At 44.6% G+C, this 10,707-nt stretch overlaps 2 pseudogenes; one reads left to right on the forward strand and one right to left on the reverse strand.

Annotated features, from left to right (window-relative positions):
• Positions 1 to 993: 993 nt before the first annotated feature.
• Positions 994 to 3,169, forward strand: LOC149994597 (nucleolar and spindle-associated protein 1-like; annotated as a pseudogene).
• Positions 3,170 to 6,014: 2,845 nt separating this feature from the next.
• LOC149994598 (septin-10-like) lies at positions 6,015 to 10,707 on the reverse strand (annotated as a pseudogene).

Here is a 10,707-nt window from a genome sequence, read left to right on the forward strand (position 1 = left end):
TGTGTGTCCCCAGTTAAAACTGCATGGTGTACCTCTGCTTTCCTTGCAAACTGCATGGAGAACCCAGTTAAAATGTCTGCTGCTTATTTTTAAATCCCTGACTGTGTCCCGTGACACAGAGGTCATAGCCCCCAATTCTGACCATTCACAGAACCTCACGCAGGCTCTGTGTGCTTTTTCCATACCATCCCCCAGCCCAAGATCCCTCCCATCTTCAGAGCCTTGGATGCATTAAATCAATTTGCAAAACAAAGACACTAGCCCCTAGCCCCAGGCATGTGAAGGCATCCTGAAAGATGCTTCCTTCTCCCCATCCCCCAGCCGCAAGCTCTGGGGGGTTTTGGACATCCCTCTTCTGTAACACTAGTGGATGCAATCTAAGCTTTTCCGAATCTCTGCGCCTTTCAGTAATTCATTCATTCATTGGTTCAGCAAATGCGTACCAGCTATGTGCCCACACTGCACCCTGGGGCTACAGGAATGAATGGATCTCCACCCTCTTTTTGGGAGTATGAGAATTTCTAGCCATGGGAGAATACATTCATTGCTACAAGGGGAAAGCAGGTCTGAGAGAACAAAGTAGGAAGTCAGTCTGTGCTTAGCAGAGTGGCAACTGTCTTGTGGTTAAGAGTGTGGGCTCAGAAGTCAGATTGCTTGAGTTTGACTGTCTTTGCAGGTGACTGACCCCCTCTGTGCCCTAATTTCCTCATCTGTAAAATGGAATAATAAAAGGACTCACTTCATCCAATCATTCTTCTATTCTATGAATACTTATCAAGTACCTACCATGTGTCAGACACTGGTTTAAGGACTGGAAATCTGCAGGGGGGAAAACAGACAAACATCACTGTCCTCCTGGAGCTGATATTGAAGTGAGCGGAGACAAATAATAAATATATGTTTAAAATAAGTTCTACAGAGGGCACCAGAGTTTTGGCCAGTGCAGCAGGGGCTGGAGGATACTCTGCATCGTTGCCTGGATTGTAGGTAGCAATGACCATTCCATCCCTGGAGGAGTTGGACTCCTTCAAGTACAATGACCTGCAGAATTTGATCCAGAGTCTGGGACTTTGGCCTAACCCAAGGGCTGACAAGTTCCTAAAAGATTTGAAAGCTCACCTGAAACAGGAAGCAAGAAAAGAAAATTAAAATCAGGATGAAAGTCAAACTTCTGCATCCTCTTCTGACAAGACCCAGACACAGATTAGCAGCCAGGAACAAGCCAAGAGAGAACCAGCTGGCCATGTCACCAAAGCAAGGGGAAGATGCACAACTATCCACTGGGATCCTGACTCCCAGAAAGATCATTCAGAGAAAAAAACAAGTGATCTCACTGAGATCCAGATTCAAGAAAACCAGGAAAACCAGGCTTTCAGAACTGCTGCAGAAGTTCCTTCTCCACCAGATGAGAGCCAAAGAGATGAGAATGCAGTGTCCTCAGGAAAAAGTGGGATAAGTGGTAATGACAATTCAGAGGTATCTGCAGAAGGAGAGGAGTCTGTCTATACAGATGAGTTTTCCAAATCTGGAAAAAAACAAAAGAATTGCAAGCACAACTCCAAATTTAAGAAGCTTATGAGGCTCGTTTTAAGAAAATGGAGTCCAGACCTGGCTGATGTGGCTCAGTTGAATGGAACATTGTCCCATAAGCCAAAGGGTTGTAGGTTCAATTCTCGGTCAGGGTACATGCCTGGGTTACAGATTCATTCCTGGCTGAGGTGCGTGCCAGAGGTAGCCGATGTATGTTTCTATGTCACATTGATGTTTCCCTCTCTCTCCCTCCTTTCCCCTCTCTCCGGGGTCAGTGAGCAAGTCGTCTGGTGAGGATTTAAAAAAAAGGAGTCCATTGATCAATATATTAAAAGAAAAGAGAAACATTTTGAACAATCTACTTAACAAACTGAAGAAGCAGTCTGTCACTAAGCAAGTGGTGGCTATTCCAGCTGGTCTCCAAGGAGGACTCTCTATGGCTTGTACTCCCGCAAGCCAGTGGCACTCTCAAGGCAGGGCCCAGGGCACCGCAGATGAGAGCACCTTGTGTGTGAAGGGGTCTGTCAGGCGCTCCACTCACTCTACAATTAAATAAATATCCGGTTTTCAGCTGCTACTAAAGATAATGAGTATAGCCCTGACTGGTGTGGCTCAGTTGGTTGGGCCAACACAAAGGAAAATGTTGCCTGTCCGTTCCCAGTCAGGGCACATACCTAGATATCGGTGTAGTACCCAGTCCGGGCACGTGCTGGATGCAATCAATTGATGTTTCTCTCTCACACCAGCGTTTCTCTCTCTCTCTCTCTCTTTCTCCCTCTCTCTAAAAATAAATAAATAGAATCTTTAAAAAAAAGATAATGAGTATAAGATTTGACCAAGACTCTGGCCAGAAAGTCTTCACATGTGACCATATCTGGCAATACCTGTTAGGTCCGGTGAGAGTGAGAGGAGAAACGACCATGAATCTAAAAGATTTATTTGGCCAGCTGTAACACGCAGTCTGAGACCATGTGAGCAGCCAACAAAAGAAAGGTAGGGGTTTTTTAAGGGGTAAGGGAAAAGGAGCTCTCTGTTAATGGCTTTGGGGGAGTTGGCTCTGAGAACAGAGAAGTTATTAAAACAGAAAAGTTACTAAGTTCTTGCCAGCAGGCTACGATATCTTTGAAGGACACAGGCCTTCACTGGTGTCAGGAGTTTCTGTGAGGGCAGCAGACTTGTTGAGGGTTAGGCAGTCCCTGACACCAGCATTTATTGTGGGGGCCTTGCTAAAACCAGACCTGTATCCCCAGAACCCCGGTCTAATGCTTAAGAATATCCCAAAAGGCCAGGCTGTGCTCAGGACAAACAAGTTAAAGACCACAAAGGAGGATTCTGCTACAGTTATTACCCTGTTCCATTGAGAGCTGAAGCGTCACACACTCCAACAGGAAAACAGTGTCTGATCTCCAAACAGGTTTGTCTCGTTCCCTCAACTCTGAGCCACACAAAGAGGAACTGAAACTATGGGGACAAACAGACCTCTGAATGAGCATGTAGACAGCATGAGCTTCCACAGGAAAACTTACAAAAATCCTCGTCTCCAGACCAGGGAAGAGCAACAGAAGAAATATGAACAAGAATGAAAGGAGAAGAAAGCAAAGGTTTTAGTAACTCCAGCCTCATCATGGCTGCAGATTAATAGTTTAACATCCTGTAAACACTCCTTTCACCCTGGCTGGTTTGGCTCAGTGGATTGAGCGTCGGCCTGCGAGCTAAGTGTCGCTGGTTCGATCTTCCAGTCAGGGCACATCAGAGAAGGAAAACTCTGATTCCAAAAAACCTCCGCTGCCTTGCGGCATACCTCTTCAGGGGAAAGGCTAAGGGAGTAAACCCCGACAGAAAATCCGGAGCCGGAGTCCCTAAGGCGGTTTGACATTGTAGTCAACACCGGCAACTCCTGCGGCGCACCTGAAGCCAAGCTGTATTGACTCCGTCTTTCCCTTGGACCCTTCAGCTGCGAAGAGAGGGGGGGTCTGCTGCATGGGCAACAGCAGACCCTCCATATCACCCTGCCCAGGCTCTGTAGCTTCAGCTTCACTGGAGAGGACACTCCAGCATCATCGCAAGATGTCGATTCAACGCGGGAGGAGACAGATACCGTGTCACTCCCGAGTCGGACTGCACAGCCATTCTCGGCGGTGCAGATAGACTCTTAAGAAGCTACACCATCGTCTCTCGAGACGGACGGCTGCCGACGACGACGACGACGACGAAACACTCCTTTATTCTGAATCTTCTTTGGTAAATATTTTTATGCTGTCCTTCCCATTTTAGTCAAAAGATCTTGTTCATAATGTGTAGTGTTGGTGGGTCCTTTGCATGCTACAATCTCTGAAAAGATGTTACTACCTTAAAGTTCACAAATTCTTCAAAATGGTTTTAACCTAAGTCCCTACACATCAGTTTTCTAATGAGACCCATCCTATAGATTCCTTTCTTTTCTCCATCCTATAGACCAGCGGTTCTCAACCTGTGGGTCACGATCCCTTTGGGGGTCGAACAAATCTTTCACAGGGTTCACCTAAGACCATCAGAAAACACATATATAATTATATTGTTTTTGTGATTAATCACTATGCTTTAGTTATGGTTGGGGGTCACCACAACATGAGAAACTGTATTAAAGGGTCACAGCATTAGGATGGTTGAGAACCACTGCTATAGACTCTTGACCTAGATTTCTAATGTCAAGTTCTCCCTGCTGGCTCTAACATTAACAGAACTGCAATCCTCTTCTATGCAAGAGCGTTTACCTGATGGTATCCACTTCCTCATCCTCTAGAGAATCTAGTCATCTCAGTGAAACTGTGGGCCATATGGGTTGGGTATGGCATCAATATTTTACCCATGTAAAGTGGGTTTTCTTCTTTTTTAAAAAGATTTTATTTATTTATTTTTGGAGAGAGGGGAAGGGAGAGAGAAAGAGAGGGAGAGAAACATCAATGTGTGGTTGCCTCTCACGCACCCCCAAATGGGGACCCGGCCCACAACCCAGGCATGTGCTCTGACTGGGAATTGAACTGGTGACACTTCGGTTCACAGGCCAGCACTCAATCTACTGAGCCACACCAGCCAGGGCTGAAGTGGGTTTTTTTAACCTTATGCACCTTTGTTCAGATCACTTCATCTAATTGCCATCTCACTCAATACAGTCTTAAAACCAAAAACTCTATAGCTCATTTTAGCCTTCCTTATTTAAAATATACAAGGCTATATTGAAATTTGAGGATTGCTGCTTTCAGAATGACTGTGCTGTCAAACTTAAATCTTATTCAACTTATGGAAAAAACTAGTTTCTTAGCATCACATCCATGTTTGTTGCACCTAAGTGGAGCTTCTGAGTTCTGTACTGCTTCAGATTTTCATTAAAAAGATTTTGCTCATGGTGGTAGAAAAAATAAAATAAAAATAAACTAAGTTCTACAGGGACTTCTGCTTCTGCCCAAGGTGGAACTAGATTTGTCTTACTGCCTGAGGCAAGTGGAGCAATAAAAACAGACAAAACATATAAAATAATGGTTTGGGAGATACAGCATATCAGGCAATGAAGGAAAATGATCTCTGAGAGATGGCAAACAAGTGAAGTGAGATTTCTGATTGCCCAGGTACTGCCTAGAGATCATTACCAGGCTGTGATGCAGGGAAGGGAACACAGGTGGAGTCTGGCAGAATATGCTACCTGTAAGTACTCCACTATGGCATAGGATCATTTTTAGCTAAAGGCAGCTGAGAAGCAGGTGCAAGAAAACCTACCTGCCCTCCCTGATTTGCATATAAGCAGGACAAATTTGTAAAGGTGTCCCCACACTCATCTCTAGCAGGAAGACCAGAAGTTAATCCCCAGACAACTTGAAACTCTTATCATCCCACCAGAAGAATCTACACAACAAGCCTTACTAATTAACCCCTTTATTCCATTTGTTCCCCCATATATTTAGCTTCCCACAATTTGCTTCACTAAAAACTCAAAGTCCTTTTCCTTTGTCTTCTTACTTCTCTAAAGAGTTGTATTCTTCTGTTAAGATGCTCCATAAGCCTGAGTTCTAAGCACCCCTTTGAGTTACTCATCACTGAGTTCTCCTGTGCGTATCTGTGATGCACATTACTAAACTTCTGTTTGTTTTTCTTTTGTTAATTTGTCTTTGTACATCTAATTTATCAGCTGGAGAATCTGGAAAGTTAGAGGGAAAATGGTTTATTTCCCCAACTACAAGTCCAACAGACTTCCTGAGTTGGGGAAAGACAGAGCTAAGAGTCTATGGAAAGCAAGGGGGCAAGAGTTTACAGGACAGAGACCTGGAGAGGAGAGAACTGCACAGGAAGCCCCCAGAGATCTGCAGAGGCCTCCTGAGTACTCAGCAGGGTGTTAATCAGCACCTATCTATGAGGAAACCACCTGTGTTGGGGAATAAGGGCCATCTTTCTCCTTCATGGAGTATTGGGCAAGATACTCCAGAAGGTCTTGCCTCAGTGGTAGGGAACAATTAGCCCAAGATGGAGCCCAGCTCATACTGCTCAGGGCACACCTAGAAAACATAAATGCAAAACCAAAAGCACCAAACTGCTTTCACATAAATTAACAACCCAGAACAAACCTCAACAACATTTATAAGAATACAAAATTATTCAGAATCCAATCATCAAAATCAAAGGTCACTAGGCAAACAAAACCAAAGAAGCAGAAAAACACAGCTGATAATGAAATTAACCAATATTTGAAACTGACCCAAAACCAACACAGACATTAGAATTATCAAGAAGGACATTAAAACAATTATCACAACTGTATTTCATATGTTCAAAAAGTTAACTAGAGATGTGGAAGATATTTTTCAAAAAGACCCAAACTGAATGTCTAGAGATAAAAATGGCAGAGTTTGTGGTGAAAAATACACTGAATAGGATTACACATTTCAGAAAAAGAATACTGAATCTTGAGCACATAGCAATAGAAACTGTCCAATATGAAACACACACACAAAAATGAAGAGCAAAGCTCAGCTGTGGGACAATTTTAAGCAGCCTCATATATGGTTAATATGAGTACTCATAAAAAGGGAGAGGGACATAACAATATTTGAAGAAGTGATGGTAAAAAATGTCCAAATTTGATGAAAACTATAAACCCACAGATCCAAGAAGTTAACAAAACCTATACACAGAAAAACGTGAACAAAATCACACCAAATTGCAAAATAAATTGTTCAAAACCAGTGACAAAAACGAAACTCATAACGAGAGAGAGAGAGAGATAAAACTCTCGAAAGCAGCCAGATAAAAAGACAGGGATAAACATAATGATGACATCAGATTTGTCATCAGAAATGTTATCGGCCCAAATGAGTATACAGGCACACACACACACTGAATCAATGAAAACTGACATGGCTTTGCAGTGAAGAAAGTATCTTTCTTTATACTGTTTTATGTAATGGCTCTACCCAGGGGAGCAGGAGCTAGTGCTCAAAATATGAATTTCCCAAAGGTTCTTTGTTTGTTTGTTTTTAACATTTTATATATAAAATATACATAACCAAATATTATACATTAGGCCTTGTCACCATGAAAAGAACTCCAAAGCCAAGTCAGGGAGAGTTAAAGAAAGGGCATACCTCTGCCCGCTCCCAACCACCTCAAAAGGAAAAAGCTCCCAATAGTGCCTGCAAGGACCACAGGTTCAGCCCAGGTGATGGTTGGATGGGTGGGAGGAGGCATGAAGACCCAGTGCCCAGCAGGGAAATGGGGGTGGGGTGGGGAGAGCAAGCGAAAGGGGTAGCAGCAGGCCGCAGGGCACTGTACACTCCAGGAACCCATGGTACTGAAGATCAGGGGAAGGGGGTTGGTAGCGCCCTGCCAACCTTGCCCCACCTTCAGGTCCTCCACATCAGAGAGTAGCTCTGGCTCAGCCTCCTGCAACTCCTCAGAGGACCACCTACTAGCTGTGTCCTCACATGGCCTTTTCTCTGTGTGTGTGAAAGAGAAAATTCATGTCTTTTGGCTTCACAGGACTCGTAAAGACTGAGCAGATCGCCCTGGTCTAGTAGCTCAGTTGGTTGGAGTATGGTCCCTTACACCCAAATGTTGTGGGTTTAATTCTCGGTCAGGGCACATATCTAGGTTGTGGGTTCAGTCCCTGGTGAGGGTGCATATGAGAGGCAACTGATGGATGTTCCTCTCTTAAATCAATGTCTCTCTCTCTCCCTCTCCTCTCTCTAAAATCAATAAATATATCCTTGGGTGAGGATTAAAAAAACAAAAAGACTCAGGAGCTTATTCCCTGGGCCCACATCAGTAAAACCCATTTCCTCTACTTTGCAATGCCTAGAATTCAGAGTGCCTAGTGTGGATCTGTTCTTGCGGATCCTCCATGTTTTTACTATGAACCCTAAGAAAGAAAATACCTACTAAGAAGGGCTACTGGTGACTAATGCCTCAAATTAAAAAAAAACAAAACAAAACAAAACAGAGCCTAACATACATTTTTACACAGGGACCTCTCATGCACACTGCACTTCAGAGAGAAGCCTGCACTGAACTACCTGCCTCTGCATTGAACTGCCTGCTCTGTTTCTGCCATCTAAGCCAGCCCTTATTAATAAAAGAGTTCCTGGAATCCTGTTTCAACCAATAGGAATGAAACTTTCCCCATCCAATCAGAACTGTGTAGCTATATTCTTCTCCCCCACCATCTTCTTCACCAACCAATGAGAACAACTCTATTCTGACCCATCAGGACAGTGTCTTCTGGACCAATCAAACTTCAAGGATTAGGAGGCCTCATTTGTATGAGGACAGATCAATCAGGGATGGTACAGGGACTTTTTTCTATATAAGTCAGATCCCCTCTGGCTCTGAGAGTACACTTTCTCTTTCCACAAAGGCTGTGTCCCCTCCAACCCACCAATGAGCTGAAACACCAGAGATGTCTCCCTGGAGCAGAGTGGAGCAGAGTGGAGCAGAGTGCAGCAGAGCAGACCAGCAAAGGGCAGAGCAGTGCTGCCTAGCTGGAGAAGGGCCTGGCCACAGGGCCAGCTCACAGCCGTGCCGTTTTCACAGCCGTGCTGTATCACAGTTGAGCTGTTCCACAGCCATGCTGTTTTCAGAACCATGCTGTATCACAATTGAGCTGTTTTGCACCACATAACGTTTCCTTCTTCCCTGCACTCCAAAATGAGGATTCCTATTGGCATTGAATTGGCGCCAACAACCATAGGTTGACAGTACAAATGAGCATTTCCCGGAGCTTTACAAAGTCACGGTGGTTTTCATTTTCCAGTTGTACAACGCCCAAAGGGTACTGGTGAGCTTTGACCATCTTATTCCCAACTTTTACTCATCCATGCTTTCTACAACAGCAAATGGCAAGTGCCCATTCTCTGAAACATTGATTATAACAATAGTTTTATCATCTGTTGGGAATGGTTATATCTGGGCACCATTTCCGACCAATTCACTCGTGAGCTTGATCTTATATTTCTGTAATTAAGTTTTAGAAATTTAATCTGCTTTGGCAATCACTGGTATCATCATCATCATCATCATCATCATCATCGGCAGCCGTCCGTCTCGAGAGACGATGGTGTAGCTTCTTAAGAGTCTATCTGCACCGCCAAGAATGGTTGTGCAGTCCGACTCGGGAGTGACACGGTATCTGTCTCCTCCCGTGTTGACGCTGGAGTGTCCTCTCCAGTGAAGCTGAAGCTACAGAGCCTGGGCAGGGTGATATGGAGGGTCTGCTGTTGCCCATGCAGCAGACCCCCCCCTCTCTTCGCAGCTGAAGGGTCCAAGGGAAAGACGGAGTCAATACAGCTTGGCTTCAGGTGCGCCGCAGGAGTTGCCGGTGTTGACTACGACGTCAAACCGCCTTAGGGACTCCGGCTCCAGATTTTCTGTCGGGGTTTACTCCCTTAGCCTTTCCCCTGAAGAGGTATGCCGCAAGGCAGCGGAGGTTTTTTGGAGTCAGAGTTTTCCTTCTCTGAATCACTGGTATAATGTTCACCTTACTGTCAAGGTTCTTAGTGGTTGAGAGATCAAGTATTTTCATCCATGGCTGAGTAGCTCACTTGGTTAGAGCATTGTCACAATCCATCAAACTGGTGGGTTTGATCTCTGGTCAGAGCACATACAAGAATCAACCAATGAATGCATAAATAAGTGGGATAACAAATCTCTCTCTCCCACTTTCTTCTAGAAATCAATAAATTTTAAAAAATTTAAAGAGAGAGATCAAATACCTTCAAGAATGTCCTTTTGGTGACATGAAGTAGAGGCATATGTGGATACAAGAATTATGGTAGTTAAAAAGAGACCCTTTAATCTTCAATTCTTCTTGGAAATTGGCCTCAAACTGAGCATCTATGTCAGTTGGTAGCTGAGCATTGGTTGGTAGCTCTGTTCTTTGTTTATTTTGTCACCCTCTGTATTCACAATGGCCGACTTCAATTGAACATTACTTTCTTGAAGTTCATATGTCTCAGCTTCAACTCTCGTCGGCAGCCGTCCGTCTCGAGAGACAATGGTGTAGCTTCTTAAGAGTCTATCTGCACCGCCGAGAATGGCTGTGCAGTCCGACTCGGGAGTGACACGGTATCTGTCTCCTCCCGTGTTGAATCGACATCTTGCGATGACGCTGGAGTGTCCTCTCCAGTGAAGCTGAAGCTACAGAGCCTGGGCAGGGTGATATGGAGGGTCTGCTGTTGCCCATGCAGCAGACGCCCCCCTCTCTTCGCAGCTGAAGGGTCCAAGGGAAAGACGGAGTCGATACAGCTTGGCTTCAGGTGCGCCGCAGGAGTTGCCGGTGTTGACTACAACGTCAAACCGCCTTAGGGACTCCGGCTCCGGATTTTCTGTCGGGGTTTACTCCCTTAGCCTTTCCCCTGAAGAGGTATGCCGCAAGGCAGCGGAGGGTAAAAATGTGAGGATTCCTGGTCTTCAAAATAAGTATTAAACAATGTATCAATCACCAATGATTTCCTCCTCCAACACAGAGAATATTAAAACAGAAGCTTTGCTGAATGGATCTGTTGACCAGCTGATCAGGCAAACTCCAAAAAGCAACATGGCCAGAGTTAAAGAATGAAGATTTTCTTTTTTTTGTCTCTGTTCATCATCAGATAGTTGGGAGAACATACAAGTTTTTGTCGCCATGTGAAACTGAAAGAGCAAATGCCACACCAT

Source organism: Furipterus horrens, unplaced genomic scaffold (assembly GCF_987537825.1).
Source record: "Furipterus horrens unplaced genomic scaffold, mFurHor1.1.pri manual_scaffold_13, whole genome shotgun sequence".
NCBI lineage: Eukaryota > Metazoa > Chordata > Mammalia > Chiroptera > Furipteridae > Furipterus > Furipterus horrens.